The sequence below is a fragment of the Phodopus roborovskii genome, unplaced genomic scaffold, assembly GCF_943737965.1.
Source record: "Phodopus roborovskii unplaced genomic scaffold, PHOROB, whole genome shotgun sequence".
Classification (NCBI taxonomy): Eukaryota; Metazoa; Chordata; class Mammalia; order Rodentia; family Cricetidae; genus Phodopus; species Phodopus roborovskii.
Window position 1 is genome coordinate 9,990,716 of NW_026126470.1, and position 26,388 is coordinate 10,017,103.

Genomic DNA, 26,388 nt, shown 5'->3' on the forward strand with positions numbered 1-26,388 from the left:
TTTCAAGCTTCTACTTCTCCATGTTTTTCTTGCAGTACACTTCTCTCTTAGGCTCATTCCACCTCTCTGTACATCACGCTTCCTAGCAGACACCTTATGGTTCCAACAATTGCAACATCCTGGGAACCCCAGTTAAATAGTCCCCACTTTCACAGCTTCATGTAGTAGCTTCCCTCAGCCTCCATGTAGGAACTCTCCTGACAAAAACTTGACCTCTTTTACCTTGCGGGAAAAATCTACAACCCCTTTAACACTGTATGGTTCATGACTCTAAAGCCAGACCATATGGTAAAAGCTGCCAAGTTCATCTGCTTGCTCATCTCCTTGAACTACATTTGAATGTGCTGTCATTACGTTTTCAAGTGGAGAAATTTCCTCAGGCCATTTTGAATTGCAAGTTGCAGAATTTCAGGACAGGGCTTGTTCTGTGAGCAGCTCTCACTTTATTCAATTTTGCTTCAGGCTTTCCCTTATCCCCTCAGCATATGCCTTCACACCAATATTAATTTTCTAGTGCTTATTTTCTCTTCACACTGCATATTGTCTATTTCTTTTGGTTATGTTTGCTATTTTTCATTGTAGAACAGCACAAGACTGATCACTAATAACCACACAACAGAGACAATATCTGCTGTCTTGAAATCTCTTCTGGCAATGAAATTAGTACAAAACTGTTCATTTTATCACCACGCATAATTATTATTTTTTTCTGGGGAGAGCACGAACACAGTCCCCCACTACCACAAATTATGCAGTTGAGTTTCTCCCATTTGGGGAAACTGCAAATGTCAGTATATCCAGAGTGCGATGGGTAGGGCTCACCCTGGGAAAACCACATTTGTGATCATGGTATTTCTGCTGCCAGGTAAGTATCACAGGCATAATTCTTAAAACAATAGCAAAAACCTCACCACATTCTTTGCAAAAATATCACAAGAATCATCTCTTGCCCAATTACTAATGTTTTTCTCTGAAAATCTTGAGCTTGTCCCCTATAGTCTATGTAGCTCTCAGCACTATTTTCCAATACTCTAGTATGATGGACTATCAATTCCAGGTCACACTATTCTACATATTTTGTATTCTAAAGTCCAAAAGTTGTTCATATTTTCCCCCTCCCCTAAACAGCATGATCAGGCTTGTCATAGAAATCTACCTCTCTCTGGGATCCACTTCTCTCTTAGTTATTCTTTTATTATTGTGAAAAGGCACCATGATCAAGAAAATGGGAAGAAAGCTTTTAATTGGGGGTTATAATCTGTGAACTATCATGGCAAGGTTCAAAGCAGTATACAAACAGGAATGGCTATGGAGCAGTAGCTTGAAGCTTATAGATTAAGACAACAAACAGCGGGTAAACACACACACACAAACACACACACAGGAAAGGGTATGGACTGGAATGGAATGGTTGGCATGGGTTTCAACAAACAGAATTCATATTCTCAGAGACATACATCCTCAAACAGTTTCACCAACTGAACATTACGAATACAAATATAGGCTGGGCAATCAGATGGACAATCTCAGAAAAACCACCTCAAGTGTTAGTACAATGATAAATGGGATATAAAAATCTTATTATATAAATTATGTCAGTACTTTGTCATTTCAAAGACAAATGAAATCAAGAAGAAAAAGACAACAACTGAGTGTACAAAGACGTATTTAGAGAAGGGAAGACTATTTCTTATATTCATCATTTATCAAAACAGCAAAATGAGGGGCATCTAATTGATTTTCTTTTTTTGATTGTTAGCAAATATTTGGTGGTGTTCCACTCCAAAGATTCAATAAAATAAACATTATATGGAGTAGAAAAATATATAAGCCCTGTAGTCTTTTAAGTTCATTTTATTATTGTATAACTTGTTGTTAAACCAAATTGAAGCCACTTTGTTCTCTAACATATAGAAGTCAACAGTTATTATAATTAGGTCTTTCATGTACATAAAAGTTTTGTGGATAATTGTATTATAGATTTTAAAGTGATATTCAATTTTGTAACCATGGTATATAATTGAATCTTTTATTTCTCATAAATGTTATCTTTATATACTTCTTTTAACCATTTAAGATTATGTTTCTAAATATGTAAATATATGAGCTAATCACACACATATAATATATATGTAAATATAAACTATAACCTGCCTATATTGTTTCATAAGTGTATATATATATTTTTTTATTATTATTTTAATTTATTATATATGCAGTATTCGGCCTGCATGTATTTCTGCAGGCCAGAAGGGGGCACTGGATCTCATTATAGGTGGTTGTGAGCCACCATGTGGTTGCTGAGAATTGAACTCATGACCTCTGGAAGAGTGGTTAGTGCTCTTAACCTCTGAGCCATCTCTGCAGCCTGAGTGTATATATGTTTCAAGGCTAATGTTTTCGTATTAGATAACCAATTCTTATGTTATTCCCTAGAGCTCTCTATTCTGTTCTTAGCATTCCTTAGGTTCCTGTAGTTTTTGTAGGAGACTGAGGCCTTATGATCTTCCACTTTTCATGTGTGAATATCCATTGTCCTTGTCCAGATCAATCTGAACAGAGGAGTCTCAAAAGAAGAGATAAGACATAGGTAAGAGAGCAAAATAACAGTAATGGTATCTGAAATGTCCTAACAAATAAAACTTTTAACTATCTACCTACCTTTAATACACGTACATTTGTGTGAGTGAATGTGTGTGTGTGTGTGTGTGTGTGTGTGTATATATTAAATAAAATTTACTATCTGATTTGACAATTCAAAAGTCAAAAGATAATCTAGGTAAAAACATTGACAGAAGTTATAAGAATCCTTCTTTAAGGTTATTGAACAGGGTTGTCAAAAAGGAAAATAATAAAATGATTATTCCTATTGCCAAGGTTTGATTCTCCAATTGTTGGAAGGTTCTGGAACAGATGGAAAGAAAGTCCATTTTGCTGAAGACATCATGCACTTCAAAGAATAAGGCTGCAAAGACTTTGAACTGTAACAGAGCTGAATGCCTTCTGCTATTCTGACATGTATTCATCATACTAGAAAATACAACATAAACTTCTAAAAGTGAGAAGTTGTCAACAGTCATCCCCAAGAATGACATACATACAACAATAATGACCATCATGACATAATAATCCTAATGGTGCCATAGAGGCACACATGATTAGGAGGAACCAAGAGTTCCCTAATTTGACTTAAAACACCCACTCAAGAGGGAAATAATGTGGGTACTAGGACCCTCTCTATTACCCAGGAATAATGAAATAATGGATGATGGAGGAAAACTTATAACTGTAACTACACTGAGCCAGTTAAATACTAAATGTGTTATAAGTACTTAACTTAAACCACTTAATAAATGTAGTCCTCACTCAGCAGGGAAACATCTCTTTGTAACAGAGACAATTACAGAACCACAACGGCTGCAGTTACAGAACTGTACATCGCACAGCCAAGACGTACATCCCTAAAACAACTCCCACACCCAAGTTTCAGGGAACTTTGCACAACTGGGACAGACACATTTTAAGGGACAGGTGATCATACTGTTTGATGTGAGATTTTTGTCTCTTAGGAACGTCAAAAGCTACATCTACAGAGTTTTAACTGCATGGCTGCCCAAACATGACCTGAGAAAGGACAGCAGTAGGTATGTTAATATGGTCACAGGAAATCCCAGGAGGCCTGGACCCTAGATAAAGAACTACAACTACTAAAGGATGCTGAGAACAAGCAAATGAAATAATCTCCAAGAAAGAGCATGGAAATTGGTTTATAGAAGTATAAATGGTATGGTATATTGTACAGACTGAGTGTGTTGTTCTTATTATGTTTGAAAAAATTCTTATAACATATCCATATATATATATATATATATATATATATATATATGTGTGTGTGTGTGTGTGTGTGTGTGCGTGTGTGTGTGTGTATATACACAAAGATAATATGGAGGAAGGAGAGGAAAAGATAAAATGTTATATTCTCAAAACATAAAAAAATTAAGAAAATAAAAAATATTAACTATTTAAAATGGAGATTTTGCAAAAAGTTAATCATGCCTACTAATTAGAGAAATGAAAATTAAAAACAACTTTTAGATTACATTTTACTCTAGTCAGAATGTCAGTGATCAACAAAATAATATTATCTTTCAAATTCAAGAAAAACTATTCCATTTATTTGTGTAATTACTTATTTGCTTGTGAAATTGTTAATTAATTTTTTTGCAATCTAAGTTTCTTTCCTGTAAGAATATTGTATGTATGTACTGCAGATAGATGTGAGCTTCCTAGCTACTAACTTGCATTTCAAATTCATTTCTTCATCTTGATAGTTTTCTATCAAGTTTTAGTAACATCAATTGTTAGAGAAAAGACACATTCCAATTTGATGTAACCATATGATGCAAAAAAAGAATTCTCTTCTACAATTGCCCTAAAACCTTCACATGTGTACTGTGACATATGTGTGACCCATCAATACACATAAATAAATGAGTAAAATATAAAAATGATGAAATATGCTAATCTCAAGACAACAATAAGACCTTTTTTTTTTTTTTTTTTTTTTTTTGACATTTAATAGGTTTAATGGGCAACATTGCTGATGTAATGCACTAAAAAGGGAAATCATATTCACTGCAAAGTCATGGCTTTTGAAGCCATTAGAACTCATTCTTTGACTTTGAAAACTTTCTCCCAGTTAGGTTTTCTCTCTACCTAGCAGTATATGGTGGAACTTAGTTTTGTGCTATCCTTATCTCCACACATTAAAAATTTGAAAAAAGGATAATAGAAATAACAGGTTGTGGGGTAATTTTACAATATGTTTCTAGTAGTTACACCTAGTGCAATTTTTTTACTATGTGCATGGCCTTTTGAATTCTTAATGTACAATGAGAAACTTCTTATTTAAATACAAAGTGACGTTTAGTCTACTTGAAAGTTTAATTTGGAAGTTATCTTAAAATGTATATATTTACATTAAAAACACAACTGAACGTATGTGATCTCACTAATTTTAACATTTCATGGTATAGTTTTAGCACATATTTCCCTAAAAATTAAATATAAAATGACCCTTTCAAATTAAGTGCTATGTTGACAAATAAAGATCACATTTGTCATGTAGAGGATATTGGCAGAGATTGAATTGTACTATAGGCCATTAAATAACTTAATTTTTATAGTAATTAATAGTTGAATGTGCGGTTTCTTATTTTATATAATATATTAGAATTTTGCATTCCTACAAAGATGTATTATTTTAATCACTGTAATAATTTCTGACATTTTATTTAATATATAAGCTATTCAATGGAATTTCTTTAGTTTTATTTGATTGACGGGTTAAAATAAATGACGGAATAAATCAGACTTCTGTTCCAATGCTTGGTCATATATGCCTCACTTTGTAAGACAAATCTGTGAAAGTTCACTTTACAACCTGTGAAAGGTTTATAGCAACCAGAAAGAAATCTCATAATGCCTGTGACAAATTAAGATCAAGACAAATTAGCAAATCAATTTCCAAATGTGAAAATATGTTGATTTTCTTAAGCTCTCTATCACAGTTGACTACAGACAAATTAAAATCTGGTGGGCTGACCTTGACCTACAATACAGTTTGTTTGTCTATTACCAACTAATGTCTGGCCTTAAAATATGACTTCCATTGTATATGAATTACAGTAGCAATTGTCCTAAAATTGCTACTAAAATTTAGTAGCAATTGTCCTAAAATAATAATTTTGCTCTAAAATTGCTTCAGGTAAATCCTCAAATACAACACAATAGAATGGATATATAATGTTTGTAAGTTAAAATAAAGCAAATTGCCATTCCTTTACCTGCCAATACTGTACTTTCCTGTATACAAAAGGATATAGTAGCTCATTTTATAATTATCATCTGTGTTATGCTGTTCATGATAAATTCAGCCACCCCCACCCCTCTTTGTGAGTGATTAGCAATTGCACCTGCCCACAGACTAAATTCTAAGCTTGAGTCTTCCATAAACTCTGGCATTTATGTCTTATTGATTACGGTTTATTACCAATGAATATTTCAACTTTCAGAACATGGACTTTCAACTCAAGAAGATTCAACAGGGATACCCAAAAAAGACACTGTGCTTTGCATGACCAATTTGCTTAGTTTTATTTAAAATACAAGTGAATTATAGGTATGAAATTCAGGGAAATTTTGCAGATACTTCTTTTAAATAATCTAATATATATATTAGAATATATATATATATATATATATATATGTGTGTGTGTGTGTGTGTGTATGTGTTTTAAAAAAGTACCTAAAACATGTATTAAAAAATATTTTGTTCTTCCTAATTTCCCAATATTTTCTTATTTAGAGCAAGCTCATTAATGTTTATATTCTTTAAACTTGTCTTCAATCATACTTCAAGTCATAGTTCTAATACAGACTATAATTTCTTTTGGAGATTAAATGATTATCATGTCCCTGATGTATTACCTGTAAAAACACATATCATGATGCATTTAGTAAATTTTTAATGTTATATATGAGGTTGCCTGAAAAAAAAGAGAAAGAAAAATACTTTATTCATTACATTCTTTGTTTAATATTTTTAAAGGCATTATTAGAATGTCAGGTAATATGTGTAGGTGAGAACATGTTCATTAGAAAAAGTAATTTCCCTTTTAATAAGGCATGGACTATTAACAGAGAATATTTCTGAGACTCCATAATATAAGGTCATCCTTTGGAAGAGGATGGTCTTTTACATCCTATTGACAGGAAAATAATGAAGTAATGAGAGTTCATTGACAAAGTGTGAGTTTCAATATACTAGAGCAAGGTGTAGATTTTAAAATGTTTGAATAACAAAGAAAATTAAGTCTGTTACAAAGAAGAGGAGAAAATGCAAAGGAAGGTAATTTTTAATTGTTATAATAAATGAATGTAACATATATTACAAAAATGTATGAGTAACCAAATTCATATTCTTGTCTTGATCGCTATGAATTTAACCAGGTAATGAGATCCTTAATTGAATTTGAAGGCAATATGACTGCATACATTTAGAATATTGGTCTGAGAGTTCTGATTCTCATATCCAACTTCCTCACATTTTACAAATATATCATAATCATTGTCCAAATCATGTTAAGAAGATATAAATGATGTTCCATTTCTAATAAATATTTTAAAACTAAATAAGAACTACAGTATTGTGTTTGTAGAATACAGTAATGAATCTTGTTAAAGAAATTCTTTAATATTTTAATGAGTAAGAGGAAAGTAACGTTTCTATGACTTGACCATGTAGTTTATGTTCATGGCATGTATTATTATATTAATAGGATTCTTTGCAAGGGACAACACAAGATAGTTGGTGACTGGAATTACTGGATTCAAATATGCACAATTTGCTGTACAAAGTCTCAGACCTACTGTCAACATAACAGGATTTGGAATTACAGTGGAAATATTAACCTGAGTTTGTTGATGAAAGTATTTACAGAGATACTTAATTTAGAGGAAAGAAGGCCACCTTGAGCATTGGAGGTACCATCTCATGAATTTGTTCCTGTAATAAAGAGAAATGAAGAATTAGCTTAAAATTCTCTATTTCTTGAGATATTACATTGTGCTCAGCAATTTGTTGCTATCATTTATCCTGCTTCGTGGACTTTATCATCAAAATGTAAGCTAAAATAAACCCTTCCTTGTAGTGGGATATTTACTCTGTCTCCTTCTGTGGCACTGACCACGCCCATTGGGGGTGGAGCCAGGGGCAGAAGTGACCTGTGGAAGGAGTTCTGAGGAGGAGACAGGAACGCTCTCTTGCTGGTGGGTTGTGGAGAGGAGAGCATCCAGTGGAACTTGCTGGTAATCATCTGTCTATTATTCTCTCTTCCAAGTTAGATATATTAGGTACCAGACTTAAGTTTTCCAGCTTAGGACAACTCTATTGTAAACTGTGTTATGCCTTCACCCTAGGTCTATATATGTAGGTAGTTTTGTTCTCGATTTTCCTTTTCTTAGAGCACACTTGTTAATTACTGTTTTGTATATAGTTTTGTATCAAGCCTAAATCTTTTCTTTAGACTAAAAGGGGAATTGTAGTGGGATATTCACTTTGTCTCCCTCTGTGGCACTGACCATGCCTTTTGGGGGGTGGAGCCAGGGGTGGAAGTGACCTGTGTAAGGTGGTCTGAGGAGGAGCCAAAGAATCTCTTGCTGGCAGGACACGGTGGAACTTGCTGGTGTTCATCTGCCTAGGTTGTAAGTTATTTCTCCAGAAATAAACATCTATTCAGCCTATTTGTTTATCCTGATCCTTATTTAACCGCAATACTTCCTTTTTCATTTATTATGTTATAGCAACAATAAAATGAGCCAATCCAGAAAATTAATACTAAAGAATGTGATTTATGCTGTGTTAAACTGATCCATATAGTTCTTAGATCTTTGGGACCAATGTATAGGAGTAATGTTGAAGAGTCTGGAAATGTTGGCTAGAAAACCCTCAAAACACTGTAAGCAGAGCTTAAAGGACTATTAGCTGAACATTTGGAAAGTCAAGGTGCTAAGAACAATGTGGACAGTAAATATCCAGCTCATGATGTTTCAGAGGGGAATAAGCACACCTTGGGGAACCAAACTACAGCCCATTCTCATAATGTTTTAGCTCTGCATCTAGTTTCTACTTGTAAATGGACAGATAAAAGTCCTAACTAATGTACTAATTTTTTGGCAGAAATTTATTTCAAGAAAATTACTTTTGAAGCCTTACATATAGGATTGTGACAGGCTCCCTATTTCTGCTATTATTATGACATACATTGACATAAAACAAAGTGACACAAAATGGTGAAGTTTGGTGTCAAAGACATAAACACGTTTAGAATCGACCACGGAGAATGGACTAAGCATCTGAATCTTCAAAGGAACTGGTGCTCTTAGAGAAAATAGTCATGATTTCGATCACTGAAGTTCTCAACTTGTAAAACTGGAGATTCATTCCAAAGGAGGGCAGATGGCCTCAGAGGTAAAATGGACAAAGAGGAAATGAGCTTCTTTCATAGAAACATCACCTTGGGAACTGGTTCTCAATAGGTAACATGTAGATTATCTTGACTGATAAAAACTTTTGGATTTTAAAGAATGTTGATGTTACTAAAGACTATGAGACCCTTGAGAGTTTGATAAAATGTCTATGGAATTAAAAGATGAACATGAAATTTTAGAGGGACTTTGGGATTAGTTTTATTTAAATGATGTGTGTGATTGTTCAATTAAAAAGTAGAGTTTGACAGTTATTCTTCATTGTCGACTTTACTACATTTAGAATTACCATGGAAACACAACTCAGAAAGCATCCATGAGGATGTTTGTATAAATGTTCAACTAAGGAGAGAATATTCATCCTAACAATAATCAGTACCATTCCATGAAATGTGGTCCACAATGAGTAAAACGGAAAAAGGCAACTGAGCACTGCCATTAAACATCCTCCACTTTCCAGTTGCAGGTGCAATGCAATCAGCTGCCTCAGCTGTTAGATAACATTACTTTTCTAACATGACTAACTCAACCTTGAAACCATGAGAAAAACATTTGTTTCTAAAGTTGATACCCTTTTTTCAGTAATATTTTACATCAATGTGAAATGTAACTAAGACATCAGGTCTTTTAATACGTCCGCAGTCTTTCACTTCTATCTCTTTTGCTGGTTTTACAATAAATGGAATACTGTGACTTTGGAGGCTGTCCTGGAACTAGCTCTTGTAGACCAGGCTGGCCTCGAACTCAAAAATCTGCCTGCCTCTGCCTCCCGAATGCTGGGATTAAAGGCATGCACTGCCACTGCCTGGCAATATACTGACTTTCTTTACTGCTGTTTTGTAACAAGTCAACCATTGCCTTTTATTTATATTTAGTCTGATTATGTAAAAACTTTGGAGAATAGCATGTAATTATGGTATGTTTACATACCAATAACATACAAGTGTTTACATACCAATCTCATCTCTATCCAGTGATTACTAATGTTAATGTCTTATTTCTTTTATAAACTTTGGGTTTTCATGAACTATCTCAATCTTAAAATTACAAAATGACCACTTTGTGTACATGTATGGATTAATAAATTAAAGGTTGAATGATACAGAATTGTCCAAGAAATATTTGTACAGCATATATAATGCAGCCGTGACTTAATTCCTGTAGACATATTTTAGCTGAAACCAAGGGTCTGATAGAACTTGGGATCTATGGTTTTTATGACAAACTATAGCCTCAATATTTCTAAAAATCTTTGCTTTTTGAAATCTCTTTACTAGTGAGTTATCCTGGTTTAACCTTGAAAATACAAGTGTCAAACACCCACACCTACACTCAGCCACATACAGTGAATAAAACAGTCAAAATTATTCCAGAAGAAAAAGGTCTTTTTTTTTTCATTTAATTGCTCAGGTAAATTATGATAGCTGAAAGAATAAGAAAATCTTTTTGTTTGTCTTAAAATTTTTCACTTAATTTTAGAGTAATTTAAAGGTCGGCAATTTCAGTCAATTTGATTATCATTTTTTACACTTGCCACACTCCACTTTCTTCTTGAACTGGTATTCACAAAAGGTTTAGGCCTCTCATTGTATGAGAAGTTTGGGTTTTAAAGAAAGGTAATATATATGAAACATTAGAATAAAAATCATATTCATTTGCTCCAATTACTTTAAATGTCAAAAGCTCTCTGCTTAGATGAGCAATATTCAGATTCCCCCTTAATCAGGATGTGACTTGACAGAAGTAGAATAAGAGTTTTAATGTTGATCTGTAGGCAAAAGGATGGGGATAACACTGTTAAAATAGAACTTCAGTTTCGATTAACCTATTGCAAAATATGAATGGACTGGTACAGTAAAGGGAGAGTATGGTTTTCAAATAAGAAATGCATAGAATGAGCATGAGTTTAGCATTCATCTATTTATAATTATTATTTGAAATTACTAACCGAGAGCACAAAATAGCATGGGCCCCAGGCTTTCTCTTCTGAAAACGCAAAATAGAAGAGAAATAGAATGTGGGTCCTAAGGTGGATTTAAAGCCAATCTCATATCGCATTTGTGGAGTTTTAGACTCCGAAGTTCTTTGAGATCAGCAGCTCCTATCAGGTTATGAAAAGCTGTGAGCACAACTTTAATGAAATTGAAATTTTACAGTAACAAATTTAAAGCTGAATATAATGTTGCAAGTTAACTCTAAGTGGCCAGGGTAATTGAGACGCTGAAAGTGACCCACAAACACTTCTAGATATACTCTCCAAAAAATTCCACTGATGATGGGATGGAGTAAAGTCTCCTCCAGGCCCCCAGTGCTAGGTAACTTACAGTTTACCTGTTGTTACTTTTTAAAACTAAAAAACAAAACTAAGAGCATTTTTCTTTTATGATGATAATAAAGACACTCCCTCTATCTGTCTCTCCTTCCCTTTTCTCCATTTATCCGTCCCTCTCTCTCTCCCTCCCTCCTTTCCTCCCTCTCTCCTTTTTCATTTCTCTGTCCCCGGAGTTCTAGGGATTAAGTTCAATGAATTGCACAAGCTAGACAAATATACTCCTCCATTCTTATTTCTAATTTTTTTTCAATCACTCAGAAATGTTTGTTTCAGGAATGAAAGAAAAAATACAAAGATGCACATATAACATATACACACACTACAAAGAGAGAAACACTCACATAGGAACACACACACACAGTAGCTTCATTTTTGATTTACTCTTTACATGTACACTTTATACATTCATGGTAAGTGAGTTTATATAATACCCTTTATATTATCACATTTTAATGCAAAGACTATTAATTGAAAATAGCTTTACTCCAGACAGTCTGCACACCCTCAGAGCCTTTTGTTTTAATAGATCTCTAAGAACGTTGTCTTTGCACTGGTGTAACCATGCACAGCCTGAAAATGAAGGGGTATGAACACACCTGATGGATAAGTGATGAGGACCAATGAAAAAAGTATTCTTTCATCTTTTCTTCAGTGCACAATGTATAAAAATGACTATATGGCTCCTGTGTACAGAAGGATCAGTGCCCTAGCAGTCCATCTTTTCACTAACTTTATCTGAATCTGTTTATCTTCCCTGCCCTAAATTCTGTTCCCTTATATAACCTTGCAAATAAACTATTGCAGACAGTACTTTTTCCTTGGGGCTTAGTTTCAGGGATCCCAGGCTAAGAAAACAACATCATTATTGGATTTTTTAGTTAATGTTAAGTAAAGCAAACATTTCCTGTTCTTAACTTCAAAGAAGGAAATGATATAAGGCCAAGAAGGTTTATGATACCTTTGGATACACTGGTCGCTTTGGGGAGAAATTTACATGATGATGCTGACATTGAAGGGCAAATCGGGTCACCTAATTATTCTCTGTCACTTAGGAAAGAACTAGCTTCTTTTGCTCACAAGAGAGTTCATAAACTAAAGACTTTATTTTGTGTAAAATATTTTAGGACACTAGTTCAAAGAAGATAACATAGCAGAACAAGTAAAAATATTTGGCAGAAAATTATGATGTCATCAATTCTCCATTATCTGATTTTACCTTTGTAAGATTAAAGAGCAACAAAATTTGATCCAATTTGTTAACTACTAAGTATGTAAATACTCAAAAGCATAAAGAATATTAATCATAATATGTTCTTAATTAAACCTGTAAGCCAAAATGGTTACAAATGTATCTTTGAAACATCTTCCTATATATAATTTGATGAAATTATGGAAATACATCTATGTAATAGGCAGAATCAATCACATTATGAAAATTATAATAGTTGAGGACTGATCTTTTTAAATGAAGCCACTAAAAAATTTTAAGTTTTGGCTTGCCTTGCATATTTTTTTTTGTTTTTGTTTTTGGGGATATGTTAAAATATATGCACCCTAAAGTACTAGAATTTAGATTTTGGTGTCTATTTGTTTATAAAATATATGCAGAAAAATAGTGTTTTCATTCACCAAATATTGATATACATATAGGAGTGTTCTCCTTCTATAAGTACATGATGCTAATGGCAATTTTTGTCACCTGTGAGTATTTAAACTCTCTTTATATTGTAAAAGTCATTCTTGATGCATATGTGTGTCAGTGCACTTCCAAGCAAATTTATTGCAGTGGTATTTGTGTGTAAACACAGGAATATCTCAGAGACTTGAAAGACTCGGTTGACAATTGCTGCAATAATGTATCTCAATAATTTGAGCTAGTGGGGCTGTAGGCACAACTCAGTGGGAAATAACTTGTTAGGCATGTGCCTGTTCCTTATTTGGTCATCAGGATCAATGAACACATAAGTGTTTTTAAAGTAAGTAAATTTATTTGTTTTTCTGTCTTAGAGGATACGAATGTAATATTCATAATATACTCTATTACACACTCCATTACATTGTATGTAAAATACACCTATGTTAAGTAAAGTTATTACTAATGACTTGAGTAATCAAGTGAGCCCTCAGTAAGACATGATTAGAAGATTTTATCTCAGTGCTCATTGATGCTGTCTGGTTAGGATGACAAGTCCTGAATACTAGCTGTGGCAATTTTTTTTTATATAACATGAAATGATGTGGAAATGCCTTTGTGTGTGTGTGTGTGTGTGTGTGTGTGTGTATTTTACCAACCAAATGTGTTTCTTAACTTCTATAATTTACTCAATTGAAGGATTAAAAAGTGACATTGTTTTAAGTTCTGTTTCTCTTGCTGAGGATGTGGGCAGATGGCTTTCATAATACAAAGAGAAAAAATTTATCTCCATAAAATATCTACATAATGTTTTCACTATGCTTTGTAGACATGGTTTGTGGCTGCAAAGTCTGTGCTTCATGTACCACCAACTTCATGACTCCAGAGCAACAGATGCAGAGACAGCTAATGTTCAGTTCTAAGATGCTATTGCTAGCCTAGGGCAGGCTCTTTACCTCTGACACTATGTACCACATGATGGTGCCCAACGCCAGGTAGAGGAGAAAATTGAGCAGAACCTGCACATGAGAGGTACATATTCCACAATCCTTTATTATTAATAAAACAGATGGCGTAATGCCTCAGACTTAGCCACAATGGAGATTATATTGAGCCAGGCTGAACCAGATTCATCTGGGAAGCAATATTGCCCTTTGAAACATGTACACAGATATCCAGAAACCTGTGTTTGGTTCTGTCCAGGAACATTTTATCAACAGTTCCTTCTAGATGATGTTGAATGAGTTTCTCCATGGTAAAGTCTGTAGTTACAGAAGCAGCTCTGTCTCTAGCTGCTCATTTTTTTTTTTCAATAATTCAGAACGTGGCATCACTTTCAGCTTTTGGAAGTTTTGTTTTTTCAAGGTCTCCTTTTTGAATAAGAGCTAGAGACCTTGAAAACTAAGGTTCTCACCTAGTATCTTGCTTTGGCTCTTGTTGTACATTTGGAACACCAGAACTTTCCAGAGGCTGAAGTGCCAGCTCCTACTTTCTGAAGGCCATGCTAGCCACATCTTCTCTGATGTGGTGTCCAATGCATAGCAACAATTTGTGTAGTTCAGTTTTTAACTGAAAATCATATGTGTGGGTGCCAGGAGAGAGCTTTTTAAGTGAAACCACATTTTAGCAGCAATCTCAACTCCAGAGGCTTCATAAATAGTGAGACATATATATAGAACCTGGCTGCAACAGAGGATTAGGAGACTCCTGAGTGCCTGAATGTCTTAGTCCATGACTCACGTCAGCCTTCAGTGCCTCTATCAATCTCTACCCAAAGTAGCCTGTAATCCCTTTTATCTTCTCCCTTATCTTTTAATTTTCTCTTTCTGTATATTTTTTAACATTTTTTTTCTTATTTTACATATCAATCCATGTTTCCTCTCCCTCTCATCCTCTTCCCACAGAGCCCAGCATTCCCAATCCTATCTCTAGGGAGAGTGAGCCCTTCCATGAGGGATCATCAAAATATGTCAAGTCATTTAGTGTAGGGCGTAAGTCCCCCACCATGTCTCTAGGCTTAGGGAGTGTCCCTCCATGGGGAGTGAGAGTCTGTGCTAGAGAGGATGTGGAGAAAGGGGTGTACTCCTCCACTGCTGGTGGGAGTGCAAACTTGTACAACCACTTTAGAAATCAGTATGCCAGTTCCTTAGGAAAATGGGAATCACTCTACCACAAGATTCAGCAATGCCACTCTTAGGCATATATCCAAAAGATGCACATTCATGCAAAAAAATAAAAAAGATATCTGTGCAGCTATGTTCATAGCAGCCTTATTTGTAATAGTGAGAACCTGAAAACAACCTAGATGCCCCTCAACTGAAGAATGGATAAAGAAAATGTGGTACATTTACACAATGGAGTACTACTTAGCAGGGAAAAAAACAGTGGAATCTTGAAATACTCTGCCTTCACATAGCTTACTAAATGTAGGAGATGAGCAACTACTAGCCATTGTAACATCGTATAATAGGTACTTGCAGACTGGGTAAAGAATGTCATGAGTGTAGACAGAAGGCTCCTAACACAGTTTGGGAGACTAAACAAAGTTTACAGAAGTCACAGGGAGCTTTGTGGAGAAGTAAAATATAACCATAGAGCTCTAGCCCCAAACAACTAAGAAAGGAAAATGGTTTCACATTGAAGAAAGAACGTGTGCAAACAAACATCCCAATGATAGTATCAATCCAGAAACACCTAATATTTTAGCTTTATATTACTTAATCATAGTCTCATTGGAAAAATAACAGTAACTATATAAAGCCTTATAGTAATATACTATTAAATTTCTCATGTATAAATTATTTACAAATTAGAAAACACTATTAATAGCTATCCTAAGTTTCTCTCTGAAGTTTGTAAAATATAATGCTAAGTTCTGGCATGTGAAGTTTTTGAGGAAAATTTGAGAGTTAGATAAAGTCTTTTGGAGCTGTTGCCTATTAGCCTCTGTGAATTAAGATGCTATGGTTCTGGTCAGCTGTGGCTGATGAGTAATCCATGATAAACCTGAGCTCAACACCATTGATGTCAAACTTTGGCTGGACTAGGACAATTGATGCTGATCACCTGGTGCTGAGGAAGTAGGGAGTAAGACACCAGCATCATTGAGTTGAAACCTTCTGGGAAGTGTTTCTTCAGAGTTAGTCCACAGTAGCTGTGTTCCAGAGAGGGTCAAGTTTGTAGTGTGAGAGACCAGGAGAAACTATTGGTGAAGGTGCAGTCTGAGTAGTAGGTGAAGCTCCAGGATTCAAGGGGTCATTTAGAAAAAAAGTTGAGGCTTATCACCAGGAAGAGAACACAAGAGATGCTTTTGTGCCCCTCCAAATACCAGATACGAGTGACTTAACTTCAGATTATTTTCTAAAACTGGATGTTGTTATTTGTGTATAGGTCTTTATAGGAAATCATGCTCTTACCACATAGGGCTTGTCTGCCACATGTGGCTTCTCTGCCCTGAGCAGCTTGCCCCTGTGATTGTATACTTAGCTCTTGTGACTCCTCTTAACCCTCAGAGAACAAATTGGCTGACACTATGAATAAATTTGGGTATTGCATAAGACATTTGTTTAACTCACTTATTGGCTCCCAGATCCCACTGCCTCTAGAGTAGTAAACAACCTCCCTTCCTTTTTCCTGCTTCCCAACCCCCACTTAACCTATCTCATTGTCTTTTTTGTTTGTTTGTTTATTGTTTTTCAAGACAGGGTTTTTCTGCTGCTTTGGAGCCTGTCCTCGAACTAGCTCAGTGGACGAGGCTGGCCATGAACTCAAAGTGATCCACCAACCTCTGCCTCCAGAGGGCTGGGATAAAAGGCATGCAATACCACCCTACTCTGTTTTCACTGATTGTTATTGCAAGCACATATATATACATATTCCCCAATACTACCTGAGCAGCTTGTATAATGTTACTTGGATATGTCTTGACCATGTGGCCCTGGATAGTTTTGTGGTAGATTTTTCTTGCCATCTTTTAAGTTCAGTCTTTATGTGAAGAATGTCCCATAGCAGTCCTTATTAAGTGTTTCATGTATTTTCTTTGTTTTCTTTCACTATTGTATTTAAAATGTTGATTTTCTTTATTTGCTTTATGTGTTGTTTATTTTACTGGAGATGCTTTATTATTTTCTCTTGCTGCTTGGCAACAGATTTCTAGTATAAATCTTTTCATCTGATGCAACCATGTGATGCTCTATCACAAACATTTTAAAAAGCGTAGCCGTTTTTAATATATTCACATTCCTTTATTGGTGGTAAAGTAAGTCCACATAATACTGGATTTATAAATGCACATTTATGAATTAATTACTCAGTCTAGCAATTTTCAATGATTTTATTAAGTTGCACGTGAACATTGAGGGTGAGTGGCTTCTTTTACTGTTTCTGTACCTTCTATGGTTTCACATGCATATGGTTTGACTCTTTATGAAGACTTCAAATTTTGTTTCTCAAAACTCAATCAATTCCATGGCAAAACTATTGACTCTTTCTGTGTCTGTCTCTGCCTTGACTGTTGAACATAGTGGATATTTTATTTTGTGGGCGAGATCCTATATCTTTGTAAGCTGATGTGACTAGATTTCTCAGTCTTCTACTAATTAGAATTACTTGTGATTACTTCTGTTCTCAAGATTTGAATCAGGTGCCCTGGATTTAATAGTCCCTGTGATGATTATAGATTATGAAGTTATTTTTCAACATACTTGTTATTTCCTAAAAACCGCATTATTTGTAATTTAAAAATTGAATTCTTAGTGAATTTTATTCTCATTGCTGTTTTTTACTTGTATTTTTGTCAATCTTTCTACTGGTATTTTTATCAGAAGGAGAAAGATGCTGAACTGAGCAAACATGTTTCTTGTAGAAGGTTTTTTTTTTAATAATTGGAACACATATAAATACTTTAAAAGCTTCTAGACATATAATCCTTTCTATCAGTTAAAAATATAATGGTTGAATTCAGTATTCTGTGCAGAAATAACATGTAATCTTAATTGTTTAATTCTATCATACTGAAGCACTATAAAAGTTTTAAAACAGTGACATATAATTTCACAATAAAACAACACAAATGACAATTATACTAGAAACCCATGTATCATACTTTTCTCATAGACTTGCAATTGTCACATTAAATTAGGGAGCAGATATGATTTATTGTTAAAGAATAAAAGATTTATTGTTAAAGAATAAATTGTACTCTATATTAGCACAGGTTGTAACTATAGATCTATACGTTCTGGTTCTGATTTCCCCTCAGTTATCAGGTACAGTTATATTATTTCATTATATTTTGAGAGAGAAAAGAATTTGTTCACGGCACTTTATAAATTATTACAGTCCCCTCCATGTTATGCACAGACAATAGTGAATTTGGGAAGACTGAAATACATTCTCTATTTTTTGTCCTTTCTGCCTCTGCCTGAATGGTTTGGACTCTTTGCCATGTGCTTACAAGAATTGTGATGGAGAGAGATTTTTAGTTATCAGAATGCTATCTAGGATTATAAATGACTTGTGGGAACTCTGCTCAAATTCCAAGTCTTATGACACCAAGCTCAAGCCTTTGACTAATTATGCCATAGAATGGAGACTTTTCAAACTAGATAGAAAAACATACAGGGAGGAATAGAGAATGCACCATGGTGGGTATCAAATTTACTTTTGTTTTGTCAAGGCTTAAAATGAAAATTTAATAGAATTAAATAAAATACCTGCTGGTTTGAAATAACTAAGGGGAGATGAAAGCAGTTATGGTGGGCTGTTGTGAACTAAATTTGATTAGGGTTCAAGTTCCCCCCTCCCAATTTAATTCATGACAATAATTTTCATTTAGTGCATTGATAGTGCTATTAGATAAATACCAGTTTCAAAGTGAATGTACCTGGGACTTCAGGGATGAGTATCCAGTAAAGATCATTTTGTGATACTCAAAGGGACCAAAGTTTGTTTCTCAGCATTCATGTTAAATGTATGACTCACAGCATTTAGCAAATCTAGCTCCAGAGGAGCTGAAGCTTTTTCTGGCCTTTGTGAATATCCACCCATAGGTGGTGTAGAAATACACAGGAACACACAGACACACACATGGACACACATATGGACACACACACAGAGAAATATTTAGTGCTAAAGCATTATATTATCTGACAAATATAAAGAATTGGAAATATTATGTTAAGTAAAATAAACCAGAGATTTATGCACAAAAGCACATATTCTGAGATATATACAAAACAAAATATTGAACCAATAAAACAGTAGAATGGTGATTATTGCTTATCAGGGAGGATAACAATCATAAGTGGAAGAATGTGCGTTGGTGGCACAGTTCATCCTCTAGTTAGGTGTGGTGGTTTGAATGAGAATGCACCCATAAGCCATTTGCAGGTATAGTCCCTAGCTGATGAACTATTAAGGAAGGAATAGGAGGGCTGTCCTTGTTTAAGGTAATATGTTCCTAGTGGTGGGCTTTAAGTTTGCAAAAGCTGCTGCCAGGCCAAGTGTTGTTCTCTGCCTGCTGCTTGGGGATCAAAATGTCACACTTTCAGCTGTATGCCTCCATGTTTTTTCACCTTGGTGATAATGAACTAAACCTTTGAAACTATAAACACATCCTCAAATAAATGTTTTCTCTTGTAATAGCTGCCTTGGTCATGGTCTTTTCACAACAGAACTATAACTTAGAGAGGTAAAAGAGTCCGAAGTTCTGTAAAATGTGTACTTTATTGAAAGCTGATATTTTAACAGAGTAGAGGAAAGTTTTTTCAACATAAGGAAATGATATTTATTGCAACTGATAAATTTAATGTGAGTTTTAACATATAAATTGCATTGATTGGATACCAGATGGTACACTGAATGTCACATTCAACTTATATATGTTATTAAAATAAGACAATGAAATATTAGTATTTAGTATTTGTGGCAGCTCTTATTTATGTTTTATAAATATATTGATGGAATGCATAATTAAACACTAAAGAAGATATCTCTTCAAATACAAATTAATTGTAATCCTATTTAGAGTGTGATTGAACAATTTTGTTTTTTTGCAGTTTGCACTAGTGCATTGAATGAACTAGCTGGCATCTCAAAGTAAAACAGATATGCTATGATTTGCAATAATATTTTTCCAAAGTGTACATATAATATGTCAAGTGTATTATTTAAATTGATATAAAGTCATCCATATTTAGCTACATCAGACTTGGGTAATACTAATTAAAATACTTGATAGCATTTATTTTTTCCACATACTAAATATTCCTTTGGATGATAATCATAATCTGCTTATATAATTGAATAAATGATACCTTTCTACATATATAATACATTCACCATGTAATGCTTTGGCACATATCTCTTCCTATTGATACGTTTCCAAGACATTGGACCATTTGTCTCAATTTTCTAAGTATCCTTTAGATAACTGAACACATTAGTCATGAACTGTTGTTATTATTGTTAATAACAAGAAGAATACTACTGAGCAGTGACTTTGTTTGAGTCATATCATTATTCCACTGAGAGTCTATTTCTTTTCCACTTCTGTTTATCCAAAACTCTATAAAATTCAAAACTGAGTAAAATATGTCAGTAGTTGTGAAACTTTCACAAAGTTCTCATTCCAGAAGTTATTTCTTATAACTATGAACCTTTTTATAGGAAAATGTCATGTTATTGCTGTATTTTTCATATTTCCTTTAATTTTAAGGATTCTGATTTCTACATTAAAACAAATGATGAATTTAATATACAGTATATTCTTTAACAGCATTCATTAACTATTGGCAGCTTGAATTTTGTATTTTGTGCTAAATACCTAGATATTGTAATATCTATTCTATTAATACTTCTACATGATTTGCCTAAATAAGAACCTTGAAAATTTAACATTAGACAAAGGTACATACTAAAATTTAACCATTTCTCTTTCTTCCTTTCTCGAAATTTAAATATAATTACAATATTTATCCCTTATATTCCTTCCAAAGCCTCCCATATATTCTTCCTACTCTCCTTAAAATTCATGAACTCTTTTATTAATTAATTATTATTGAATATATTACATAAGTATATGTACCTATTTAACAGATTAGAGTATACATATATGTTACAGAGCTTTCACCCTGGTTTTGCAACTGCCTTGCCCCAAATGAACACTCAGAGGCTTATATTAATTATGAAACTGTTGGCCAATGATTAGGGCTTCTTGTTGGCCAGTTCTGTTTTAATTATTAACCCATAACTCCTTATTTATGTATTTCCATGTGGTCTTATCTTACCAGAGATCTCCTGACTCCCATCCTTTCTTCCCAGGCTCACATGTGACTCCTGTCTATCTATACTTTCCAGAATATTCCTCATCTCCTAGCCCTGCCTCTTTTCCTGCCTCACTGGCCAGACAGTGTTCTATTCATCAACCAATAAGATAAACATATACAGAATAGCATCTCCCACCATCTCCTCTTTTCTGTCTAAATAAAAGAAAGGTTTTAACCTTAACATAGTCAAATTATATATAACAAAACAGTTACCAAGTAAGAACTATAGTTACAATATTTATCAAGATTTAAAGAAAATACTCTATCAACTATTCTGTCTTTGAGCATCTAAAGTCTTATATATAACTTGTCTTTTATCATAACTAAGGAAAACCATAACTATATCTATCTGTCTTCAACTTCATTAAAGAACACAGAAGAATAGTATATAAACTCTAGAATTGACAGAGGCAACTAGTTGCCTTGACATTTATGCAAAATTTCTCTGTAACATTGGAGCATCTATCTTCAGCCCAGAAGCCTTAGTGTGTCTAGCAGACTTCTCATCAAAGCAGGGAGTTTTAAGCTGCATACCTGTATTGGCAGTTTGTCAGTCATTTTTCTCTTCATCCTGCAGAATTCCTGCACCTGTAACAGTAACCACATATTTTGGGTGTAGTTACTGGTGCTCAGCCAAATATACTCACACATATATAATCTACACAATATATGTAATTTTATTCACATATATTTTTTCAACACTGACAATTTGTGACTGGGAAACCAATTGATGTGCTATTCTCCGTTGAAAACTGTTTCTCCTCCCAGCTTTCCTTAATGTAGGGTTAAGGTCTTGTGGACATTTCTGTGGTGATATTTTGTTTATGATCTAGCAAATAAAGCTTGCCTGGAGATCAATGTGCAAAGCTAGTCACACTAGTTAGCCATAGAGGCCAGGCAGTGGTGGCATACACTGTCAATCCCAGGACTCTGGAGACAGGCAGATGGATCTCTGTTATTTCAAGGAGACACTGTACTATACCAAAATGATCCAGTCTAAAAGAGAAACAATCTTACAAAAAGACATTGGATCCCATGTCTTTAATCCCAGGACTAGGGAGGACTATAAGGCAGGAGGAAACAGGAATTCATTGCAGTCTTAGGTTTGGTGAAGACCAGTGCAGTGAGAGGTTTGGTGAATTTCCCCTTCGGTCCAAGCATTGGTAGAGGTGAGAACCCTCTTGTGGCTGGCTACCTTGCACTCTGAACTTTAGCTTGAACACGGATATCTGTCTGTCTTTCAGTTTTTATTAGTCATGCTACCCATTTCCTTATCCACATTGGCATGTTCATTAGTGTTGTCTTTGTTCCAGTCATGTTTGGGAAGTCATAAACGTCAGGTTTTATGTGTACAGATTCTAATTAAGGTCATTGCTTAAGTTTTTTATGCAGATGTAGTATGTTCATATCTTTATGTCTGATTAAAGGTTTTGACAAAGGTTTTTCAATGAACTGATGAAATCTTTGTGGTTATTTCCATATATATATATATATATATATATATATATATATACATTTTTATGTTTCAGTTTTCTTTATTGAACATAAAGCTCCCCTTGAGACATTTAATTATATTTATGAAGAGCACAAATCAGTAGTCCTACTGACTTAAAGACTGTAGTCAGGTCGGGCGGGGGCGAGGTTTGGGCCGGTTGTGCCATTGCGAGAATGCTGCTGTAGTCGCTTCGGCGGGTCCAGGTATTATTGAACATCGACCTTCTCTTCCAAGATGTCAAAAACAAATCCAAGTCTGGGTCTCGCTCTTCTCGCTCAAGATCTGCATCCAGATCTCGGTCTCGATTGTTTTCCAAGTCTCAGTCCCAAAGCTGATCTGTCTCCTGGTCAAGGAAACGCGGGCTAAGTCCTAGGTCTCGTTCTAGATCATATTCTCCAGCTCATAACAGAGAAACGAATCACCCCCGAGTGTATCAGAATCGAGATTTACGAGGCCATAACAGAGGCTACCAGAGGCCCTATTATTTCCGTGGGCGAAACCGAGGCTTTTATCCATGGGGCCAACATAACCGAGGTGGCTATGAAGACTACCGGTCTAATTGGCAGAACTACCGGCAAGCATACAGCCCTCATCGTGGCCGTTCCAGATCCCGATCCCCAAAAAGAAGTTCCCCTTCACCACGATCCAGGAGCCATTCTAGGAACTCTGATAAGTCATCCTCTGACCGGTCAAGACACTCCTCATCATCCTGCTCATCCTCCAACCACAGTAGAGTTGAATCATCTAAGTGCAAGGCTACAAAAGAGAAAAAGTCCTCTTCCAAGAATAGCAGGCCGTGTCAGGCAACTGGTGATAACCAGGGAGATGAGGCCAAGGAGCAGACATTTTCTGGAGGTGCCTCTCAAGATATAAAAGGGTCTGAGAGCTCAAAGCCATGGCCAGATGCCACCACGTATAGCACTGGTGCTGCATCGCGGGCTTCCGTTTCTGATCTGAGTCCCCGGGAGAGAAGCCCAGCTCTCAAAAGTCCCCTTCAGTCTGTGGTGGTCAGGCGAAGGTCACCGCGCCCTAGCCCTGGGCCAAAACCTAGTCCTCCACTTTCTAATACATCACAGATGGGCTCATCCATGTCAGGTGGTGCTGGATATCAGTCTGGAACGCACCAAGGTCAGTTCGACCATGGCTCTGGGTCTTTGAGTCCATCTAAAAAGAGCCGTGGGTAAGAGTCCTCCAGCCACTGGCTTTGTGTATGGTTCATCTCAGAAAGAGGAGAGTGCTGCTTCAGGAGGAGGAGCAGTACACAAAAAGGTATCTGGAAGAGCAGAAAATAGAGAATGGGAAAGATAAGGAGCAGAAACGAACAAATACTGATAAAGAGAAGCTGAAAGAGAAGGGGAGCTTCTCTGATGCTGATATAAAAATGTAATCTGATCCATTTGCTCCCAAGACGGACACTAAGAAGCCCTTCCGAGGCAGCCAGTCACCCAAAAGGTATAAGCTCCGTGATGACTTTGAGAAAAAGATGGCTGACTTCCACAAGGAGGAGATGGATGAGCAAGATAAGGACAAAAGTAAGGGAAGGAAGGAACCTGAGTTTGATGATGAGCCTAAATTTATGCCTAAAGTCATAGCTGGTGCAAGCAAAAACCAGGAGGAAGAGAAGTCAGGCAAGTGGGAGAGCCTGGTGCATAGTGGGAAGGAAAAGCAGAGGAACTGGAGGAGGAGCCTTTCACAGAGAGATCCAGAAAGGAGGAGCGTGGAGGGGCCAAGAGGAGCAAAAGTGGGCACAGGGGCTTTGTGCCAGAAAAGAATTTCCTTGGACTGCGTACAAGGAAGTCCAGGAGAAAAATTCATCACCTCCCCCAAGGAAGACCTCTGAGAGCTGAGACAAGCTGGAAAATAAAGGAGACTTTTCCTCAGGGAAGTCTTCCTTTTCCATTACTCAGGAGGCCCAGGTCAATGTCCGGATGGACTCCTTTGATGAGGACCTTGCATGACCCAGTGGCTTATTGGCTCAGGAAAGAAAGCTTTGTCAGGATCTAGTCCATAGCAATAAAAAGGAACAGGAATTTCGTTCCATTTTCCAGCACATTCAGTCAGCTCAGTCTCAGCGTAGCCCTTCAGAATTGTTTGCTCAGCACATTTAGTGACCATCACTTTGGATCCTCTGGAATGACATTGCATGAACGCTTTACTAAATACTTAAAGAGAGGAAATGAACAAGAAGCAGCTAAAAATAAGAAAAGCCCAGAGATACACAGGAGGATAGACATTTCCCCCAGTACATTCAGAAAACATGGTTTGACTCACGAGGAAATGAAAAGTCCCTGGGAACCTGGCTATAAGGCTGAAGGCAAATACAAAGATGATCCTGTTGATGTGTGATCTTGAATTAGAGCCGGTATAATCAGCAGGTACATTTTAAATATTATTCTTTATAATCAAAGGTAAGTGTAGTCCTTACCTCTCATCACAGATAACTCTTTAAGAACAGCAGAGACAATTACAGAAAACCACAACAAACCAATATACAGAATAGGAAGCCTAGCCCCCTGTGGATATGTCTACAAATCTGTATACAGAAATCTCAGAGCACATTATAGAAGAGGAAAGAGAAAAGTTGTAAGTACCAGATGATCTGAGAATATACTGTAAGTTTCTATCTCCTTCTAATATCAGAAGCTAAAAGCATTAATTCTCAGCCACCTGATGGTGAAAGCATGAGCCAAAGGCATCCACAAAGGACATGGTAAAGAGGATGAGGAAAAAGTTCAGAAGGCATCAACTTTACACAAAGAATTAACGGCAGCAAAGAAATGCTGAGAGTGGTAGAAATATTTTTTCCCCAAGAAAGAACACACCACTTTGATATGTAATACCTAATATAATAAACATTGATATATATACATATATATATACATATATATATGGGTGTATACCTATTTGAATACATATACATATATAAATATAACATTAATGAATGAAAAAAATAGGAAATGAATTTATTGAAAACATGCAGTACTATGTGGTGGAATATAAAGCAAGGAAAATGAAGGGAGTATGATGAACTTATAATCTACAAAAAGAAAAGAAGTAATTTTAAAGATTAGACAGCATTGGACAAAACAGCCCTACAGACTACAGCTAGGATATCTGAATCTTCTTTGAATCCCCCAAGACAGCGCCCCTTACCAGCAGGAAGTAGTTTGGAAAGAACGACGCCCAAATTCCCAAATATTGTGTATAAATGTTTGTTTTCATTTAATTGGACTTTGTTATATAAAATTAAATAAAAAATACTCTATAAAAAAAAGATTAGACAGCATTAAATTCTCTCAGAAAAGAAAAGGAAATCTCATCACTTAATATTTAAATTTCCATTCTAAAGCCAAAGGTATTGTGAGAAAACATGAACATGATTCTCTTAATCTTTGGAAGGTGTCTATCATACATCTTTGGACTGAGAAAGAAAAAGGCTAAATTTCTGCTTTGGAGGAATTAATTTTGAAATTGGATGTCTAGCTCAAGTTTCTTGCCAGCCCCTTTCACATACTGAGCTACAAGACTGGCAAAGGTGCAAGTCTCCTGAATC

The 26,388-nt window shown here is 35.4% G+C and overlaps 1 non-coding gene and 1 pseudogene across 1 annotated transcript; one reads left to right on the plus strand and one right to left on the minus strand.

The window, feature by feature from the left end:
- Positions 1–709: 709 nt before the first annotated feature.
- Positions 710–873, minus strand: LOC127227589 (U1 spliceosomal RNA). Its single transcript, XR_007835004.1, has one exon. It is a non-coding gene; the product is annotated as a U1 spliceosomal RNA (small nuclear RNA).
- LOC127227318 (thyroid hormone receptor-associated protein 3-like) lies at positions 808–25,181 on the plus strand (annotated as a pseudogene).
- The last annotated feature ends 1,207 nt before the right edge of the window (positions 25,182–26,388 follow it).